Genomic DNA, 20,623 nt, shown 5'->3' on the forward strand with positions numbered 1-20,623 from the left:
ACAAACCTGGCAACTCCCTTCTTCTCCCTCTGGCATCATAATGGACCAATGAGAATACTCCTGCTTGTTAAACTTACCTCCTATTGGCTATAAAGTGCTCGGCTCGGCTAAATTTCGTAATGTAATTTGCATCCGTTCGGTGGGTCACCAGATTACGCGTCTGCAGTTCCGAGCGACCAATCGTAAGTTGGCAGGTCGGCCGGTGGGGAGTTATCATTGGCGGGGCGGGTGTGTGGGTCGAGGTAGGTAGGAGTGACGGTGATTACAGGTGAGTCAAGTTGTGGGAACCAGGCTGGCGGGGCGGGCACCTGTCATTCCCCGCTACCGTGCGCCCCTTCGCTTCTTTTTACTAGATAAATCCGTCTCCCGTCGCCATTCAGATTTTAACCCGATTTTTTAACATACGGATTTAACCAACTAATCTGTCTCATGGTGTTGTTAACGAAATGTAAGTGGTTTTATGGTTGATGAAGGTTAAGGCGTAACAAAGGATGGTTGGGTGGTTGTGTGGTGATGTAGTTGTGGTAGTTCCGGTGAGTGGTTGTAACTTGCCGCCGGCTACCACACTCCCCCACTCATTGTCCTTGTATTAGTGTTACTGAATGAAGATATTTTAGAATGGTGGTAGTAGTGGTCGTGGTGGTGGTGTTGTGGTGGTGGTGGTGTTGTGGTGGTGGTGGTGGTGTTGTGGTGGTGGTGGTGGTGGTGTTGTGGTGTTGTGGTGGTGGTGTGGTAGTGGTGGTGGTGGTGGTGGTGTTGTGGTGAATTGGGTTGTGGTGGTGGTGTGGTGATGGTAGTGGTGGTGGTGGTGGTGGTATTGTGGTGGTGGTGGTAGTGGTGGTGGTGGTGGTGGTGGTGTTGTGGTGGTGGTGGTGGTGGTGTGTGGTGGTGGTGGTGGTTGGTGTTGTGGTGGGGTGGTGTGTGGTGGTGTGGTGGTGGTGGTGGTGGTGGTGGTGGTGGTGTGTGGTGGTGGTGGTGGTGGTGGTGGTGTGTGGTGGTGGTGGTGGTAGTGGTGGTGGTGGTGGTGATGGTAGTGGTTGTGGTGGTGGTGTTGTGGTGGTGGTGTGGTGATGGTAGTGTGGTGGTGGTGGTATTGTGGTGGTGGTGTTGTGGTGGTGGTGTGGTGGTGTGATGGTGGTGGTGGTGGTAGTGGTTGTGGTGGTGGTGTTGTGGTGGTGGTGTTGTGGTGGTGGTGGTGGTGTGGTGGTGGGTGGTGGTGGTGGTGTGGTAGTGTGGTGGTTGTGGTAGTGGTTGTGGTGGTGGTGTTGTGGTGGTGGTGTTGTGGTAGTGGTGTTGTGGTGGTGGTGTGGTAGTGGTGGTGGTGGTAGTGGTTGTGGTGGTGGTGTGGTAGTCGTAGTGGTTGCGGTGGTGGTGTTGTGGTAGTGGTTGTGGTGGTGGTGGTGTTGTGGTTGTGGTGTGATGGTGGTGTTGTGGTGGGTGGTATTGTGGTGGTGGTGTTGTGGTAGTGGTTGTGGTGGTGGTGGTGTTGTGGTGGTGGTGGTGTTGTGGTAGTGGTGTGGTAGTGGCTGTGGTGTGGTGGTGTTGTGGTGGTGGTGGTGTGGTGGTGGTGGTGTGGTAGTGGCTGTGGTGGTGGTGGTGGTGCCTCCCACACTCTTCTTCCTCTTGTCTCCTCCCAGCATTATCTCTCACCTATCTCTCCATCTCCCTATCTCTCTCTCTCACCTATCTCTCCTCATCTCTCACCTATCTCTCCTCATCTCTCACCTATCTCTCCTCATCTCTCACCTATCTCTCCTCATCTCTCATCTATCTCCCCTCATCTCTCACCTATCTCTCCTCATCTCTCATCTATCTCTCCTCATTTCTCACCTATCTCCCCTCATCTCTCACCTATCTCTCCTCATCTCTCACCTATCTCTCCTCATCTCTCACCTATCTCTCCTCATCTCTCACCTATCTCTCCTCACCTGAGCAGGTTGACTCAGGTAACATGGCCACGTACCAGGTGTCTGGAAGCTGCAGGTATGCATGCTAATTACCTGACCAGTAGCGAAGTAGCGTCTCTAATAGTAGTAAGTAGCAAGTAACACAAGTAGCAGTAAGTAACAGCAGTTGTAGTAAGCAAGTAACAGAAGTAGTGGTATGTAAAAGCAGTAATAGTATACAAGTAACAGTAGTAGTAAGTAAGTAACAGCAGTAGTAGTAAGTAAGTAGCAGCAGTAGTAGTAAACAAGTAACAGCAGCAGTAGTAAATAAGTAACAGCAGTAGCAGAAAGTAAGTAACAGTAGTATAAGAAAGTAACAGCAGTAAGTAACATTAGTAGCAGTAAGTAACGGCAGTAGCAGTAAGCAAATAACAGCAGTAAGTAAGTAACATCAGTAGCAGCAAGTAACGACTGTAATAGTAAGTAACAGCAGTAGTAGTAAACAAGTAACAGCAGTAACAGTAAGTAACAGTAGTAGTAGTAAGTAACAGCAATAACAACAATGAACAGCAGAAATAGTAAGTAACAGCAGTAGTAGTTACAGCAGTAACAGTAAGTAACAGCAGTAGTAGTTACAGCAGTAACAGTAAGTAACAGCAGTAGTAGTAAGTAACAGCAGTGAAACACCCTCACTTAACCCCAGCAGAAAGATCACTCCTTGCACTACCACCGAGACTGGGAGGAATGGGACTGACCAATCCAGAGGAGATTGCTGCCACCGAACGTCAAAACACAGTTAAGCTCACGGCAGCCCTCACGGACCACATAATAGCTCAGAACGCAACAGAGGAGGTGGATACCAGAGAAGTAAACAAGATTCGAAGGTCCATTACGACAAAACGACAGCACGGCCAAAGTGATAAGTTGCAGCAACTGTTGCTGCAAGTACCAGAGAATTTGAAAAAAAAGTAACTATTGCACAGGAGGTGGGCGCCTCGAACTGGTTAACTACGTTACCGATAAGGGCAAATGGTGTCAGTCTCAATAAACAAGAATTTGCAGATGCCATTGCTCTAAGGTACGGTAGGCCAGTAGAACGGTTGCCCTCCCAATGCGTGTGTGGCTCTTCCTATGACGTCGATCACGCCATGGTGTGCAAGACAGGGGGCTTCATATGCATGAGGCATGACGAAGTAAGGGACCTCACAGCAAATATGTTGAAGGAAATCTGCTGTGATGTCATGGTAGAACCGACTCTCCTTCCATTGGACTGTGAGATCTTCCAACATAGGACTTCAAACACATCCAACGAAGCCCGTATTGACGTCAGTGCTCGAGGATTCTGGACGCGGGGACAGCGAGCCTTCTTCGACTTCAGGATTTTTTATCCCATGGCCGCATGTCACTGTAACTTAGCTCTCGATGCTGCACACAGGAGGAACGAGAACAACAAGATAAGGGCATATGGGGAGAGAATTCAAAACGTTGATCACAGCAGCTAAACTCCTCTAGTGTCCACAACCTCTGGTGGGATGGGACCAAGTGCAAGATGCTTCTTCGCCAGACTCGCGGAGGTGCTAACCGAACAAAAGCAGCAGCTCAGAAGTTATGTTACAGCGTGGATGAGATGTCGACTGTCCTTCTCTCTCTTTAGGCCTGCTTTGCTCTGCCTCAGGGAACGAGAACATCGGCCCCAAAACCGACAACAGCTGCAGATATTGACTATGAGGCTACAGTCACTGAATGCAGCATAGATCTGCGGCTCAACTAACTCAACACAGCTAGGATAGCTACTTATGTATTAGGATATTTAATTTTAAGGTAATAAATGGCGGCGAAGGTGTGGCTATTGGTGGAGGCTGGAGGCCACGTTTAAAAAAAAAGTAACAGCAGCAGTAGTAGTAAGTACCAGCAGCAGTAGTAGTAAATAACAGCAGTAGTAGTAGTAAGTAACAGCAGCAGTAGTAGTAAGTAACAGCAGTAGTAGTAGTAAGTATCAGCAGCAGTAGTAGTAAGTAACAGCAGTAACAGTAGGAAACAGCAGTAGTAGTAAGTAACACAAGTAGCAGTCCCCACTTTCCACCCCGGCCCCTGAGAAACACTGCCCAGCCACTGAGAAACATTCTGCCCGGCCCTGAGAAACACTCTGCCCGGCCCCTGAGAAACACTTGGCCCAGCCACTGAGAAACACTTGGCCCGGCCCCTGAGAAATACTCGGCCCGGTCCCTGAGAATCACTCGGCCCGGGCTTTGAAAATCACTCGGCCCGGCCCTTGAGAAACACTCGGCCCGGCCCCTGTCGTCATGGGTAATCTTCGAGTTAGTTGGAATAAAAATCTTGTCCTTGAAGAAGAAGAAGAAGTAGACAGTCCACACGGGACACACTGACAGGTGAATAAAGACAATACTGCCCCTTAGAGCCCTGTCTAAATAGGTTCAAATTACAATACAAGACACAACTCAGGTTCAAAAAGGGGGGGGTCAAAATACTCCACCAACGAGGTTCAAAAAGTAGGTGTTAAAACTGCACATTGGGTTAAGATGCAACTTGAGGTTCAAACTAAAGGTTCAGAGAGTGATAACCAGTGATACCCTCTTGTGTTGTCAGTGGTTGTAATAACTAAACCCAAAATATACTGATGTAGATATGTAGAAAGGTTCAAATTACACAAACACATACTGTATATAGACCTCCAGCAAAGAAGATTATCAGACAAACACAGAACCTACTTAAGGGGTTCAATAGTACAAGAGCAGCAGGTATAAGGTTTAGATCAAAAGAACCACTGAGGTGCTTGACCCGTCATTCATCTGAGGTTTAATTCAGTTTCTCGAAGGGTTCAACACAGTTATACATATACGTTACCATTATATTAGAACACCTGGGGTTCAAAAATGTTTTCTGAATTAAATAAAACACACTTGAAGGTTCAACACGCAGTGGGGTTCAAACCACACATGACAATGCATCAACATTTAAAGAGAAGGTTTAATTACAGGGATTAAGGTTTATTTTCAAGGCAAGGGTTTAATGTCGGAGGAATGGAGGCTCAATTTCCGGCGGGGGGTTTAGTTTGAGGTTTAAATTATAGTCGAGTCATATCAAGCACAAGCTTAAATAGAATAACATTCAAGGTTAAGTAAGTCATGTATATACTTTATAGTTTAAACTTAGAGGGGTTCAGATACACAAGGTTTAGAAAGTAAGTGATTCAATTTATCTTAGGTTCAGGACACGCCAGGGAAGATCATTATACATATAAATAGGTTTAACAAGAGCGTAAAGGTTTAAAAAAATAGCAAGTTAAAATCAACTGAGGTTCAATTTAAGTAAAACATGATTGAATTAGGGTTCTAGTTTCCCGAGGTTCAACTTAACTAAGGTTCAAGACACACCTATATATGTACTTGGGGCTCTAAAAAGCTCTTCGGGGTTCAAGGCTCGACCAGGTGATCGTGTTCGCCCAGGAGGGAACTGTCTCTCCTGTGAGCGGATGACCCAACCACTTTTTACCTGTTACTGAAAAACACGTGTGTGTGTGTGTGTGTGTGTGTGTGTGTGTGTGTGTGTGTGTGTGTGTGTGTGTGTGTGTGTGTGTGTGTGTGTGTGTGTGTGTGTGTGTGTGTGTGTGTAGTGTGTGTGTGTGTGTGTGTGTGTGTGTGGGTGTGTGTGTGGTGTGTTTAATAATAATAATAATAATAATAATAATAAACGGTTTATTAATAGAGTTGCAGCCGGTGGCTGAAAATATACAGACTTACATTTGATTTAGACATAATGATATAATATGCATTGAATACATTTACAGGGCTGTACAGTACATAAATCAGGAGTTGTTTACTATTTTAACAATAGATGGGATGGTGCTGTTCTTATATCTATCGGTGAGGGCTCTTATGGGCTGTATTTTGTTGTAGTGGCGGACTGAGCGAGTTGGGTGGGGGGCTGCAGGTGTCAGGACGTGGCGATGACGAGGGTGGTGCAGTAGTCCACTGCCAAACCTTTCCAGTGCTTGGTGGTGGAGGTCACTGAGGGATGGCATTTCCAGGGTGGAGAGAGCGTTGGTGTAGCCAGAGTATTCTGCGCCGAGCATGATTCTGCAGGCCCTTTTGTATACCTCCTCTAGCTGACGTTGTTGGGTTGAGTTGAGAGAAGACGACCAGGCTGGTGAATAAAGGCGTTGTAGATGGTCCTCAGCTCTGGCATGGGTGTCCCAAGTGACCTAAGTCGTCGTAGCATGTAGAGACGGTACGAGGCTGGCTTGACTGTGTTATTTACATGGGCCTTCCAGTCAAGTTTGTTGTCTATAGTTACACCCAGGAGTTTGGCAGATTGCACCAGCTGGAGAGGATGGGCACCCACTGTGACTGCTGGGGCTTGCACTGGAGTGGTGGCAGTATTGATGTGCATGACTACGGTTTTGATGTAGTTGATGGTGACCTTGTTCTCCGTAGTCCATGCCTGTAGCCTGTCCAGGGTGCCTTGTAGCGACGAGTAGTCTGGTGCGGTGTTGTCCACTGAAACCCCTACAGTTTAGTCATCCACGTACTTCCACCTGTGAGGAGTGTCCGATAGAGCGTCATTGATCAGGATGAGGAAGCACAGTGGTCCCATCTTGGTCCACTGGGGAACACAGCAGGTGAGGTGTTGGAATGTAGAGACCAGGCCCTGATACCTCACTGCCTGGCGACGTCCACTCAAGAAATCAGTGGGCCATGAGACCAGGTTGGTGGGCAGCCTTAGTGCAATAGCCTTGTTGATAACAGTGCAGTGATCAACAAGGTCAAAGGCCTTCCTGAAGTCCACAAGGGCAACGGCCAGTGATGTCTTACGTTTCTGCAAGTTTTTGTGCAGAAAATCCAGAAAGCTCACCAAGCAGTGTGATGTAGAGGAGGTCCTCATATTGCCAAATTGCTGTGGATCAATTGACTGATAGATGCTGGCAAATGCCCACTCAAAAACAAAGTCCTCACTAAGTAGACTGGGTATGGGGGTAATGGCAACTGGCCTGAGGTCGTTAGGGGACTGTGGGGTGGTGACCTTGGGGATGGGGGTGACAAATGCGGTTTTCCATTCATTAGGGCATTTGCTTTGTCTGAGGGATGCATTAATAATAGAACAGAGGGGGGTGGCAAGTTCGACTGCAAACTCCATGTATATTTTGATTGGGAGGTCAATTGGGGTAGTGGAGCGTTTGGATTTAAATTTCAGGAGTTTGTTGGCGATTTCATATGGTTGAACAGTGGGAGGGGGGGAGGGGGAAGGTAAGTAAGCTGGGAGAAGAGTGAGGTCAAGACTGGGTAAGGTATGACATATGGTAGCAAAGTGGTTATTAATTATCTCAGCTGCCTCCTCACTAGGTAAATGCGAGATGAAAGGAAGTGTGGGAGACTGACGGTTGAGACCACAGAGATCTTTTACCTTGGAGTTCCACTGACCGATGACTTCCTTGAGGCCGTTTTCCTGGGATAATAAGTCTTCTTGGCCGACTTGATTTCCCTGATGACCTGGTTACGTAGACTTTTGTACATTCGGTTGTTGGTGTAGTATGCCTTGCTGCGCTGCTCAATAAGTCTTTTTATGTGGGGCGTAATCCACGGGACATCATCAGGGTGGATCCTCAGTGTTTTGGCTGGAAAGAAGTGGTGGTAGGCTTTGGTGATAGTGTGTGTTTGTATATGTGTGTATGTGTGTGTGTGTGTGTTTGTGTGTGGTCTGTGTGTGTGTGTGTGTGTGTGTGTGTGTGTGTGTGTGTGTGTGTGTGTGTGTGTGTGTGTGTGTGTGTGTGTGTGTGTGTGTGAAGATATTTTTAATTTTGTCACGTGCAGAGGGTAGTTTATTGTGCTCCCATACTCTACTTGAGTAGTGAAATGTATGGCCATACATTTAGTTTTGTTCACATCTGCTTCAAGGACATACTGCCAGAGGTGCAGTCGGAAACCATAATCTCTAGCCCACCTGGGTCGGTGCTGGAGGTTAGTACAGCTACCTTTCTGAACGGGGGCTCACTCTAAGGGCCAATTGCAAGAACAGTCGTGGGGTGTACGACGCCATTTGCGATGACCTTCTTGCCCTGATTTTGTTTCAGGAATACCACCCTTTTGAAGCTCTTGAGAGATCTCGAAGTTTCGATATTTTGAGTACAGCGCTAGCTAATAATTCCCACCAGGAAACTTGTTTCGAGACTCCTCCAAAGCTTCGAAAAGTGCAGAATTCCATGTGTTAAAGTCGATATTGCTGAAAAAAGACCAGGGCAAGAAGGTCATCGTAAATGACGCCGTACACCCCATAACCGTTCTTGCAATTGGCCCTAACTAACACAAAGCAACACACAAACGAACACACACAGTCATAGTACGGCTGTATAGATGACATTATGTTTAAGTAGGTTGTAGTTACGAAATTATGAATGGAAATAAACACTTCCAAACCACCCAGTAAATCCACACAACGTTTACAGCGCTTGTGTGTATGTGTGCCAGACCACGATGCTTCCACCACCCCATCTATATCTTTTATTTTCCCATCAATCGCATAACTATATGAAAAATCATGTTTAATTTAACTACATATTTCAAAAACCTTAAATTACATGTGGATCAGTCACTCCTCATTTGACACACCTATAGTGTAAAACTTTGACCATCCCACCTGGGCACATGGAGGCCCACGGTAACTCTCACGGGGCAATATACGCACGAACACACAAGTTATGATATGAACTCTTCCAGGCTTCACTATCATTATCATGTTATGTTCATCGTGCTCTGTATCTTGGTAACTAGTCATAGTATCAATACATGACAGTGTTATTAGTATAATATTGTAACTTTTACCCTACAGTTATTGTTGTAAATCATGGACAGGAAGGATACATAAATTGTAATATCAAGTGTATGGTTCGCTCAAAGCCACCCCAAGTCAGACAACGCGTCACACAAAGTTGCACTGTGTGTGTGTGTGTGTGTGTGTGTGTGTGTGTCTGTAACATTAAGCTTCATCCTTAGTAGGTAAGATGTTTCATAAAGAGGTTTCTCCCATTCGTCATTGTGAGCATCGTCCCAGAGCACATTGTTTCCATCAAAACCATGGTTCATCCTTATTTCCCTTCTTCCGTGTAACTATATCCATATGGCTAAGTGCTTGCTTTTCATTTCTTTATTTACCAAAATAATGTGGATCAGTTACTCGTTATTTAACACATACATGCACTTAGAGCATCAAGATTGTTTTGTAGGCATGACTAATGGTTAATTGAAACCCCAAAAATATTTTTCACAATTATTATGCATAAACATTGTAAACATATCTATGTGGTTATTGTAGTATATAACATATATTTAATGTCTGGACAGATCCCCGAGAGTTATGCATATTAATGCATAGATTTTGTAAGCATATTTATGTGAAGTGACGTAAAACCACATAGTAAAATACCCGGACAAATTCCCGAGAGTTAGGAAACGAAGTCTATGTGGCCCCAACGAGGTTACACCAGAGATCTAACTCCCCCGCCACCCCCTACATGGCACCGTCGGGGGCGGAGATTTAATTCTTGACCACAGGATCCCGAGGCAAGGCTCCTACCACTGAGACACCTCGTGCCCATAGGTTAATACCGTGTCCAACCTCCATCTGCTGCTATAACTTCATGCAATCTGGTGGGCATGGAATCTACCAGATTGCTGCAGATGTTCGGCCTCCTCCTTATTCCCTCCCACACATTATGTGCGTGTCTCCTCACTGCCTCACTCGTTTTCTCCTCAACATCCCATTCAACAACCATATGCGCCCATAGATTTTCTGTTGGATTACAATGGGCTCCTTTAGGGGGCCAGTCCAATAGAATAATCTTCGGGTGCGCCTCAAACCAACGCTTGACTGCCCGACTTGTATGTATTGGACTGCGGTCTTGCACCATACATATAGGCTGTGGGTCTGGGATGGCATATGAGTTGCTGGAAGAATGGTTAGCAGTCCTGTTGAACTGGCAGGTAGACAAAATTGAAAACTCACAGCTAAACTGTAAGGAAACCCATGGACAATGAGACATTCGTAAAATATACTAGGTCATTTTAGCGAGTGCACACACATTATATACAGACCTATTGGTCCTTGCGAGGCTGTTTGGTTATGCTATGCTAACTAGTTTGATAGGGTGAGGGAAAGTATATATATATATATATATATATATATATATATATATATATATATATATATATATATATATATATATATATATATATATATATATATATATATATATATATATATATATATAATATTTTTTTTTATAGCATATATTTAACTCTTCTCAACAAATGCAAGGATGAATTATACGACTTACCCTTTGAGCAACCGTGTCCACACTGATACGGCAGGCCACCCTACACACGACGTCAGGTCGGTCATTCCTATGTGCTTCGGTTTTTCATTTCGTAACTCCAGTGTGTGGTGCTTTCCCTCACGTCCAATGGTTAAACGAGATTTTTTACGGTTTGTAATAAAATGCAATATTACAGTATATTAATATCGATTTTCCTCCTTGTATTGATACTATGACTAGTTACCAAGATACAAAGCACGATGAACATAACATGATAATGATAGTGAAGCCTGGAAGGGTTCATATCATAACTTGTGTGTTCCTGTGTATGTTGCCCCGTGAGAGTTACCGTGGGCCTCCATGTGCCCAGGTGGGATGGTCAAAGTATTACACTATAAGTGTGTCAAATGAGGAGTGACTGGTCCACATGTTATTTAAGGTTTTTGAAATATGTAGTTAAATTAAACACGATTTTTCATATAGTTACACGAATGATGGGAAAATAAAAGATATAGATGGGGTGGTGGAAGCATCGTGGTTTGGCACCCACACACACACACACAAGCACTGTAAACGTTGTGTGGATTCACTGGGTGGTTTGGAAGTGTTTATTTCCATTCATACTTTCGTTACTACAACCTATGGTAATTTTTCTTCGTGTTCATATATAATGAAGATAATACAGAGTATAAAATGCCATATACAATACTCATACATAATGTCATCTATACAGCCGTACTATGACTGTGTGTGTTCATGCGTGTGTTGCCTTGTGATAGGTAGAGTGGGCCCCCTCCACCGACCCAGGTGGGCTAGAGATTATGGTTTCCGAGTGTACTTATATCTTAAATTGAGTGTAGCAGTATTTGTGTGTGTTTGTGTGTTGTTGTGGTGAGTGTGTGTGTGTGTGTGTGTGTGTGTGTGTGTGTGTGTGTGTGTGTGTGTAATGATAATAAAAATAATAACAATAATAATAAACGGTTTATTGAAAAAGTTTGCAGCCCGAAGGCTGAAAATATACATTGGACATAAATGACTTATTACATACATTGGTGGTTTAACAAAAGCCTTCATTAGAGAAAGGTGAAGGAACATACAGTGACCATACAGATTAATGTTTACACACGTAGATTATGTGAGCTGAGGTGTTGAACAGCAGACACGTATTGTAGTAACTCCCTCACAGATGGCGTTATGAGGGGCATCACGTGGAGTACTAGTTCCCTCACAGGTGGTGTTATGAGGGGCTTGACCTGGTGTAGTAATTCCCTCACAGATGATGTTACAAGGGGCCTGTGTGTGTGTGTGTGTGTGTGTGTGTCACTGTATGGAATCTCAGGACCATTCTGGATAATGGCACAAATGAGCTTCCTGAAAGAAGAGCCGGCCTTGTGGCAAAAGAACTAGCTCGGTATAACATCGACATAGCAGCCATTATTGAATCCCGGCTCCCAGACGAGGATCGACTCACAGAATGGGGGTCTGGCTGTACCTTCTTCTGGAAGGGTAAGCCTGCTGCGAAGAGAAACTGCATTTATGGAGTTGGCTTCGCCATTCTCCAATCCATCTTACACAGGCTAACAGAAACGCCTGTTGGGATCAACGAGCGCCCCATGACGCTCCGAGTCCCACTGAATTACTCACATCATACTTTCTTCAGCAGTGCATACGCCCCAACATTGGAGACAGGATGACATCAAGGAGGCCTTTTACGCCGACCTTGACACAGTGCTAAACTCTATCCCCAGAGAAGATAAGGTTATGCTCCTTGATGACTTCAATGCCAGAGTTGGTCGAGATGCTGACATTTGGCAGGGAACCACAGGACGAATGGACTAGGCAAGTGTAATCCCAATGGCCTACTCCTCAGCAAGTGTACTGCACACAACTGCACTATCACCAAAACTTTGTTTAGGCAGGTCAACAAGTTCTAGGGTTCGTGGCAACACCCACGATCCCAAAACTGGAAAGTCATTGACTACATCATTGTCAGAGAAAGAGATCGCCGAGATATCCTCATCACCCGTGCCATGCTTGACTCAAATCACTGCAACATTTGGCTAGTCAGTGCCAAGCTTTCACTCCAGGTCTCCTCAAAACGGCGAAGGCTACAAGCCTCCAAAGGAGGTTTTAACTCTAAGCATCTGGAGGATCCAGCGGTAGCACATGCTTTCACAGTGCAGCTCGAACACGAGTTGATAAACAACCCGACAACAAGCAACCCAAATCTCAGTGCCGAATGGGGTATTCTCCACACTGTTATGACAAAAACCTGCAGAGACCCTCGGCCAGATCAAAATAATACACCAGGAGAAAATGACTCGGAAATCAATGTACTCGTCGATGATAAACGTGCTGCTTTAACTGACCGGCAGAATAACCCTCAGTCTCAGACCAAAGCTAATACCTTCCACAAGAAGAAAGCAGCGGCCCAGAGTGAACTTTGCAATCTAAACAACAACCGGATTAAAAATAAACATATGAAAATTGCAGATTAACGCAAGATGCACGAATTTTTCAATTCCACTGAAATATTTTATGGGCCAATCAATCGTGGCGCAGACCCCCCCTCCGCTCATCCGACAGTAACTCCCTAACTAAAGACGAAGAAGCCATCCTTCAGCGCTGGAAAGAACACCAACATTCACTGCTCAACCGAAACACCGAAGTGGTTGTCCTGAGTACCCAACAGATCCCTCAGCATCCAGAGCTGACCCACCTCAGCTATCCTTCATCCCTGGATGAGGCAGCTACTGCCATCAAACAGATGAAAAATAATAAAGCCTCAGGGCCTGATAGAATCCCAGCCAAGGTGTATAAAGCAGGAGGACCTCTACTTACCAGCCGTCTCTACTCTTTCCTCGAGAATATATGGAAAAGGAGGAAATCCCTCAAACTCCATTGTCAATATTTAAAAGAACAAGGGAGACCGATCAGACTGTGGAATCTCACTGCTGTCCATAGCTCACAAGATTATCGCCCGATTCCTTCTAAACAGACTTCTTCCTGAGGCGGAAAACTTCTTCCCAGAATCTCAATGTGGCTTTAGACCACCACGTGGCACCACTGACATGATCTTTGCTGCCATCCAGATGCAGGAAAAGTGCTGCCCACCAAAATTCATCACTATTGTGAGGCAACTCCACGACGGACAATGGTACCCAGTCTGAGTTCGTCCTCAACCAAACGGGGATAAAACAAGGGTGTGTACTGGCACCAACTTTCTTTTCCATTTTCTTGGGTGCCTTCCTTACTCGTGCCAGTGCCAATTTAGCCGGCAGGGTGGACATCGAGTACCGGATGAAAGGTCTTTTCAACATAAGACGACTCCAGGCAGGAACAAAGGTGATGGAAGGTTTTATTACTCGGCCTTGAGGTGAATGTACAGTCTCGTTCAAGATTCTTCGAATACTGCTGGAGACAGCTGGCAACTCAAGGCCGTTTGTTTATAATACGAAACAACAAAGTCCAACCATTAAATTAAGTAAAGGGGAACTCAGTAACCAATCATCGATCACTTTTACATGTATTCATAATTTTAATACTTACTATAGTAAACAAACGGCCTTGAGTTACCAGCTGTCTCCAGCAGTGCTTGAAGACTCTTAAACGAGACTGTACATAAGACTCAGATTCTCTTTCAGCCTGCCCCTGGTTCAGTCACACCTCTACCATCCATCCAGTTTAAGGGTACTACCCTCTCTAATGTTACCCACTTTCAGAATCTCAGCTCCCGCATGTCCACCACTGCGGACATCGATGAAGAGATTCAATATCTGATCAGATGTGCATCTCAAGCTTTTGGCAGACTCCGAAACCGTGTCTTTAACTGTAGGGAGCTGAAATTATCTACAAAGTCGTACGAATATCGAGCAGTGGTCCTCCCCACCCTGCTATATGGCAGCGAGACATGGGTCACATACAGGAGGAACCTCAAGGCACTTGAAAACTTTCACCAACGTAATCTACGTTCCATCCTCCGAGTTCACTGGGAAGACAAGAGCACAAATGCCAGTAGACTGCCAAAGCAGCTACTTTACAGTCACCTAACGAATAGTAAACGTAACACTGGCTGGCAACTGAAAAGGTATAAAGATAGTCTTAAGACAAACCTGAAAAAGTGCCAAATCGACCCCTTCACCTGGGAGACGATTACTCCACACCGTAACCCTTGGAAGAGCACCACACGAGAAGGTGTCAATACTTTCGAGTTAGTTCGACTGCATACCAAAGCAGACAAGAGCCAACGCCGGAAAGATGCTGCCCCTCCCACACTTGATGTAGCCCCACACATGTGCAACATCTGTGAATGTCCCTGACGGTCCCGTATCGGCCTCCTTAGTCGCCTCACAACTCACCAACGAATATGACATCCCTAATAACTCATATCATTGTATCATAGCTGGATGATCGTCATACGCGTTTCCGAGTGACAGCAAAGTAGTAGTAGTAGTAGTAGTGTGTGTGTGTGTGTGTACAGTAATGGTCAACATTCGGGCCTCATCAACATCTGCCACACTTAGTCACGTATCTTCTCTAAGTGCACGCGCGCCTGCACATACACACGCCTACTGCCAGTCTTACACACACACACACACACACACACAAACACACACACACACACACACACACAAACACACACACATACACACACACACATACACACACACACATACACACACACACCTGTATTACAACACTGAACAACCTCGCCTGGCCTCTAGACTCCAACAACGGGAGCATAAGCCAGGTGAGAACGTCAAATTAGAGTAGCCACTGAGTACCTTATGATCAGGTGGGCCACTATACCTTTGTATACAGGTAGACGATCATGGAGGGCTGATGCGGGTAGATTAGGTTAGGTTAGGTTAGGTTATCTAATAATCAAGCAAAGGTATAAGTATAGGTACAGATACAAGTATAGGTACAGATACAAGTACAGGTACAGATACAAGTATAGGTACAGATACAAGTATAGGTACAGATACAAGTATAGGTACAGATACAAGTATAGGTACAGATACAAGTGTAGGTACAGATAGCAAGTATAGGTACAGATACCAAATATAGGTACAGATACAGTATAGCAGATACAAGTATAGGTGCAGATACAAGTATAGGCAGATACAAGTATACAGAGTATAGGTGCAGATGTCACAAGTATAAGGAAGAACAGGTACAAATACAAGGTACACAGATACAGAAAAATTGCAGGTACAGATGCAAGTACAGGTACAGATGCAGGTGCAGTGCGGATGCCAGGTGTGGGTGCGGATGCAGGTGTGGACGCAGGATGCAGAGTGCAGACGCGAATGCAGGTGCAGGTTGCGGATGCTGGTGCAGGTGCGGATGCAGGGTGCAGGGTGCGGATGCAGAGTGGGTGCGGATGCAGGTGCGGGTGCAGATGCAAGGTATGGGTGCGGATGCAAATTGGTGCAGAATGCAAGTGCGGGTGCGGATGCAGGTATGGGTGCGGATGCAGGTGTGGGTGCGGATGCAAGTATGGTGCGGATGCAAGTGCGGGTGCGGATGCAGGTGCAGATTGCGGATGCAGGTGTGCATGTTGCGGATGAGTGCAGGTGCGGATGGGTATGGGTGCGGATGCAAAGTGCAGGGTGCGGATGCAGGTATGGGTGCGGATGGGGAATGCCGGGTACGGATACAGGTGCGGGTGCGGATGCAGAGTGTGGGTGCGGATGCAGGTATGGAATTGCGGATGCTGAACTATGGGTGCGGATGCAGTACGGTGCAGATGCCAGAGTGCGAGGTGCGGATACGAGTGCGGGCCTGGATACAGGGTAGGGAGTGCGGATGCAGAGTATGGGTTGCGGATGGGGGGTATGGGTGCGGATGCAGTATGGGTGCGGATGCAGGTATGGGTGCAGATGCGAGTCACGGGTGCGGATGCAGGTGGGTGCGGATGAAGTGTGGTGCGGATGCAGAATTGTGGGTGCGGATGCAAGGTATGGGTGCGGATGCAGGTGTGGGTGCGGATGCAGGTGTGGGTGCCGGATGCAGGTGTGGGTGCCGGATGCAGGTGCGGGTGCGGATGCAGGGGTGTGGGTGCGGATGCAGGTATGGGTGCGGATGCAGGTGCGGGTGCGGATACAGGTGTGGTGCCGGATGCAGGTATGGTGCGGATGCAGGTGCAGATTGCGGATGGAAGTGCAGGTGCAGATACAAGTGTAGGTGCAGATAGAAATTATGGGTGCAAGGTATGGGTGCAGATGCAAATTGCAGGTACAGATGCAAGAAATTATGGGTTCGAGATGCAAGTATGGAATTGCAGATGCAAGTACCAGGTACAAGTATAAGGTGCAGATACAGAGTATAGGTGCAGATACAAGTGCAGGTACAGATACAAGTACAGGTGCAGATCTGAAGTATGGGTACAGATACAAGTATAGTGCAGATACAGAGTATGGTACAGATGCAGTACGAATTTGGAATACAGAATATGGTGCAGATACAGAGTATAAGGTACAGATACAGAATATGAGTGCAGATGCAAGAAGTACAGTGCAGATACAAGTGCAGGTGCGGATACAAGTATGGGTACAGATACAGGGGAATGGGTGCAGATAAAGAAGTATAGGTACAGAGTACGGGTAGCGGATGCAAATTGTGGGTGCAGATGCAAGTGGGTACGGATGCAGGTGCAGGTGCGGCTACAGGGGGTATGGGTGCGGATGCAGGTATGGGTGCCGGATGCAGAGTGTGGGTGCGGATGGTGCAGATTGCGGATGCAGGTGCGGGTGCGGATCTGCAGGTATGGGTGCGGATGCAGGTATGGTGCGGATGAAGTGTGGAACAGGTGCAGATTGCGGATGCAGTGCAGGTGCAGATGCAAGGTATGGGTGCGGATGCAGGTATGGGTGCGGATGCAAGTACGGGTGCGGATGCAGGTGTGGGTGCGGATACCAGGTGCGGGTGCAAGTGCGGGTGCGGATGCAGGTATGGGTGCGGATAAAGTGTGGGTGCAGGTATGGTGCGGATGCAAGTGTGGGTGCGGATGCAGAGTGCGGGTGCGGATGCAGAGTGCGGGTGCGGATGGAGAATTGCAGGTGCGGATGCAGAGTGTAGTTGCGGATGCAAGGTGTGGGTGCGGATGCAAGGTGTGGGTGCGGATAGAGTATGGGTGCAGGTGTGGGTGCGGATGCAGGTACGGGTGCGGATGAGGTATGGGCGCGGATGCAAATTATGGGTGCGGATGAAAGAGTATGGGTACAGGTATGGGTGCAGATGCAGGTATGGGTACCGGATGCAGGTGCGGGTGCCGGATACAGAGTGTGGGTGCGGATGCAGGTGTGGGTGCGGATGCAGGCATGGGTGCGGATGCAGGTGTGGGTGCGGATGCAGGTGCGGGGTGCGGATGCAGGTATGGGTGCGGATGCAGGTGTGGGTGCGGATGCAGGGGGTATGGGGTGCGGATGCAAGTGCAGGGTGCGGATGCAAAGGTATGGGTGCAGATGCAGAGTGCAGGGGTGCGGATACCAAGGTACCGGGTACGGATGCAGGCGCTGGGTGCGGATGCAGGTACGGGTGCCAGATGCAAATTGTGGTTACCGGATGCAGGTATGGGTGCGGATGCAAGTGCAGGTTGCGGATGCAAGGTGTGGGTGCGGATGCAGGTACGGGTGCGGATGCAAGGTATGGGTGCAGATGCCAGGTATGGAATTTGGATGCAGAATGTGGGTGCAGGTGCAGAGTGCAGGTTGCGGATGCAAGTGCAGGTGCGGATGCAGAGTATGGGTGCAGATGCAGAGTACCCAGGTGCAGATGCAGGGGTATGGGTGCAGATGCAGAGTGTGGGTGCGGATGCAAGGTGTATGTGCGAGATGCAGAGTGTAAGGTGCAGATGCAGAATGTGGAACGCAGATCTGATGCAGGTGCAGATGCAAGGTGTAGGTGCAGATCACAGAGTGCAGGTGCAGATGCAAGTGCAGGTGCAGATGCAAGGGCATGTGTGCAGATGCAAATGCAGGTACCAGATACCAAATATGGTGCAGATGCAAGTATGGTGCAGATACAGAGTGCAGGTACAGATACAAGTATGGGTGCGGATGCAAGTGCGGTGCGGATGCAGTGTGATTTGCGGATGCGAAGGTGTAGGTGCGGATGCAGGTATGGGTGCAGATTGCAGAGTGCAGGTGCAATTTCTGGGTGCAGGTGCGGATGGGTATGGATTGCGGATGAGTGCGGGTGCGGATGGGTATGGGTGCGGATCTGGGTATGGGTGCGGATGCAGGTATGGGTGCAGGGTGCAGAGTGCGGGCGCGGATGCAGGTGTGGGTGCGGATGCAGGTGCAGGTGCGGATGCAGGTATGGGTGCGGATGCAGGTATGGAACGCGGATGCAGGTGCGGGTGCGGATGCAGGTGCGGGTGCGGATGCAGGTGTGGGTGCGGATAAGGGGTATGGTGCTGGTGCAGATTTGCGGATGCAGGTACAGATTGGATGCAAATTGTGGAGTTGCGGATGCAGGTATGGGTGCGGATGCAGAAGTGCGGGGGTACAGATACAAGTATAGGTACAGATACAAGTATAGGTACAGATACAAGCACAGGTACAGATAAAAGTATAGGTACAAGTATAGGTACAGATACAAGTATAGGCACTGGTACAAGTATAGTTACAGGTACAAGTATAGTTACAGGTACAAGTATAGTTACAGGTACAAGTATAGGTACAAGTGACCAGTGCCAACGTCAAGTTAGGTAAGACATATGATCCCCTCTGACCCACCACAGGTATTGTTCCTGTTATACTGTCCCGCAGTTGGTGACCTCCTGTGTGTGTGTGTGTGTGTGTGTGTGTGTGCGTGTGTGTGTGTACCTTCACTTTCACGCCCTCATTCACCCTGATGTAACACTGAGGTGAAATTTTCTAATTAAACTCCATCATGAAGCAGCAGTTTATGTTGACCCGGAAGTGATTAGCGAGATGAGAACGGCCGGGTAACGACGCACACACATTATCTATATTTCGGATAACTCTCTGCTACCTGTCTGTCTCCACACCTGGCTTATTATCCCTCGCACCACCTCTACCTCATGTGTTATGTCTGTCTGTGTAATTCCGTTATGTTCCCTAGGATTTATTGACTAAGTGACACCTTCATTATACGGTGTCACACGTAATTAATACCTAGGCTGACGTTAAGTTCCCTGACAACTCTACCTGACACTACACTTTCTGACATCTCTCTCTTCACCTGTCAAGCAGGAATGACACACATCAACAATACAACTCACCCTAATTGACCCTTGACACACGTACATGACAGTGACACTTATGACACTTAACCCTGAACCAGAAGTCAATCAAAAACACTCACCTGTATGACACACATGACACGACACACAGTCATACACATCTGGAGTTGACTGACCCATATCTTACATAGATTAATGAATGTATACCTGTATTGGCTATATACATGCTGAACTGTATACCTGTATTGGCTATATACATGCTGAACTGTATACCTGTATTGGCTATATACATGCTGAACTGTATACCTGTATTGACTATATACATGCTGAACTGTATACCTGTATTGGCTATATACATGCTGAACTGTATACCTGTATTGGCTATATACATGCTGAACTGTATACCTGTATTGGCTATATACATGCTGAACTGTATACCTGTATTGGCTATATACATGCTGAACTGTATACCTGTATTGGCTATATACATGCTGAACTGTAAACCTGTATTGACTATATACATGTACAGACATATATTTATATACATGCTGAACTGTATACCTGTATTATATACATGCTGAACTGTATACCTGTATTCTATATACATGCTGAACAGTATACCTGTGTATATACATGCTGAACTGTATACCTGTATTGGCTATATACATGCTGAACTGTATACCTGTGTACATATATACATGCTGAACTGTATATATGTGTATATACATGCTGAACTATAGCTATATACATGCTGAACTGTATATATACATGCTGAACTGTATACCTGTATTGGCTATATACATGCTGAACTGTATACCTGTATTGGCTATATACATGCTGAACTGTATACCTGTATTGGCTATATACATGCTGAACTGTATACCTGTATTGGCTATATACATGCTGAACTGTATACCTATATTGGCTATATACATGCTATCTATCTATCTATTCACATACAGTACTTCATACCCTATATTGAAGTTACTAACATCTGTGTAGCAATTGAGGATACGTAACTCACACACACACACACACACACACACACACACACACACACACACACACACACACACACACACCATTATAGTTCATATTATCTTGGGTGACGAAACACTCAGGTCCTCCTCTCACCTTAATTGCCATCTGTGGGGCTGCACATTTGAGAGCCATCTGTGGGGCTGCTGACACATTTGA

The sequence above is a fragment of the Homarus americanus genome, unplaced genomic scaffold (genome assembly GCF_018991925.1).
Source record: "Homarus americanus isolate GMGI-L3 unplaced genomic scaffold, GMGI_Hamer_2.0 scaffold58361, whole genome shotgun sequence".
Lineage (NCBI taxonomy): Eukaryota > Metazoa > Arthropoda > Malacostraca > Decapoda > Nephropidae > Homarus > Homarus americanus.